Source organism: Prionailurus viverrinus, chromosome B3, assembly GCF_022837055.1.
Source record: "Prionailurus viverrinus isolate Anna chromosome B3, UM_Priviv_1.0, whole genome shotgun sequence".
NCBI lineage: Eukaryota > Metazoa > Chordata > Mammalia > Carnivora > Felidae > Prionailurus > Prionailurus viverrinus.
In genome coordinates, this window is record NC_062566.1 from 131067003 (window position 1) to 131069476 (window position 2474).

The following is a 2474-nucleotide window of genomic DNA, read 5'->3' on the forward strand; positions in this document are numbered from 1 at the left end:
AATTTCAGAGCTCCAGCAGGGGTTCTGAAGGACCCAGAGGAATGCCATTCACGAAAGGTGAGTCAGACTCAGAGCGCTCAAGGCTGGTGGGGTACAGTGCGCGTCAAGTAGCCCTGTCCCTGTTCTCCCTCCACGCTCTCCAACCCTCAAAGTCCAGACACCAGGAGCTGGAGTTAGCGAACTGGGCAGGAGGAGGGAGGGAGAGAAGACGGACCACAGGCTGCTTCCCCTAGAGCGGTGGTGGCCCTGGAGCAGGAGGGACAGTGGCAGGGGGTGGCGCAGAAGTCTTACCTTGAGAAGACTTAAGTGTTGATTGGGAGGGTTGAATTTCTGAATTGAGACCATGTTTGCAAAGAATATCAGTGTAGGACTTTTTGATACCAGAGAATAAGCAAAACTTGAGGGGCTGATGAACCTTGAAAATATTATCCTAAGCAAAAGAAGCCAGACACAAAGATCACATTTTGTAAGATTCCATTTAAACATTTTGAGAGAGAGAGCGAGCAAGCAGAGGGGCACAGAGGGAGTGAGAGAGAATCCCAAGCAGGCACCACGATGCCAGTGCAGAGCCTGACGTGGGGCTCGATCCCACAACCCTGGAACCGTGACCCGAGCCGAAATCAAGAGTCGGACGCTTAACTGACTGACTGAGCCACCCAGGGTCCCCTTGCAGGATTCCATTTAAATGAAACACTCCAAATAGGGAAATCTACAGGGACATAAAGTGGTTGCCAGGGACTGGGATGAGGGGGGCAGAATGGGGAGTGACTGCTGATGGGTATGCGGTTTCCTTTTGGGGGAGCGTGAAAATGCCTTAGGACTAGATAAGAGGGGTTGGTGGCACAACAGTGTGAAAGAACTGAATGACACTGAATCGTACACTTTATTATTTATTTATTTATTTATTTATTTAACTATCTCCTATACTCTTGACATTATTCCAGATGCTTTATTATTTTTTAATTTACATCCAAGTTTGTTAGCATGTTGTGCAATAATGATTTCAGGAGTAGATTCCAGTGATTCATCCCCTATGTATAACACCCAGCACTCATCCCACCAAGTGTCTTCCGTAACGCTCCTTGCCCCTTTAGCCCATCCCCCCCAACCCAAACCCCTCCAGCAACCCTCAGTTTGTTCTCTGTATTTAAGAGTCTTTTGTGGTTTGTCTCTCTCCCTGTTTTTATATTATTTTGCTTCCCTTCCTTTATGTTTTGTATCTTAAATTCCACATACGAGTCAAGTTGTATATTTGTCTTTCTCTGACTTATCTCACTTAGCATAATACCCTCTAGTTCCATCCACGTTGTTGCGATGGGGCATATTTCATTCTTTTTGATTGCTGAGTAATATTCCATTGTATATATATACCACATCTTCTTTATCCATTCTTCAGTCGATGGACATTTGGGCTCTTTCCACACTTCGGCTATTGTCGATAGTGCTGCTATAAACATGGGGGTGCATGTGCCCCTTTGAAATAGCACACCTGTATCCTTTGGATAAATACCTAGTAGTGCAATTGCTGGGTCGTAGGGTAGTTCTATTTTTAGTTTTTTGAGGAACCTCCATCCTGGTTTCCAGAGTGGCTGCACCAGCTTGCATTCCTACGAGCGGCACAAAAGGGTTCCTCTTTCTCCGCATCCTCGCCAACATCTGTTGTTGCCTGAGGTGTTAATTTATAAGAACAGATACTACACTTGATCTTAGCCAAAAGACCGAGAAGTGATGAATTGTACATTTTAAATGGTTATTGAGTAATTTTAGGTAATGTGAATTTTACCTTAATGAAAAAAAAAAAAATCAAGTGTCCATCAAGGGACAGGAAAAGGATGCCCTCTACTGGGAAGGCTTAAAGGACAATGCCAGAGAAAAATAAAATTTCAGCAAGGCTTACCCCATACATTCTGCGTATAACACATATTACTAAATGGGACTTTGTGCATCACACATAAGCCATACTCTCTGGGAGGTTTCAAGAATTTTCAGGAGCACGTTTTGACGCTCTTGGAATTTCATTTAATGTGTTGACTTCATTAGCTCCACACACTCTGAGCAGCACTGAAGCATTAGACAGGTGAGGGCAAGACAGGAAGCAACACCCGAGATGTCTCCCTGGCTGAGTCTCCTTAGTAGGAAAGTTCTAGACCGGGTCGAAGGTCTACAGCCTTCTGCTGCTGCAGACCCCGGGCCACTTTGGAGCCAGTAGCACCCATCAATTCCTGGTGTTCTTGAGGTCCAGCTCGTTGTCGTGTTCTGAGTTCCCCTTTCTGTGAATTCTGACATAAGTCTCCCAGTTCCCGAAATGGATTCTGTACTTCACAACCAAAGAGGTGGACGATGTAGAGTCTCTGAAGCTTGCTCGCTCAGAAAAAGGTTCGGGGGCTCCCGGGTGGCTCAGTCGGTTAAGCGGCTGGCTTCGGCTCGGGTCATGATCTCACCGCTCGTGAGTTCGAGCCCCGCATCGAGTTGTG

General features: G+C 46.1%; 1 pseudogene; it reads right to left on the reverse strand.

Moving 5' to 3' along the window:
- Nucleotides 1-1621: 1621 nt before the first annotated feature.
- Nucleotides 1622-1730, reverse strand: LOC125169364 (uncharacterized; annotated as a pseudogene).
- Between the last annotated feature and the right edge of the window lie 744 nt (nt 1731-2474).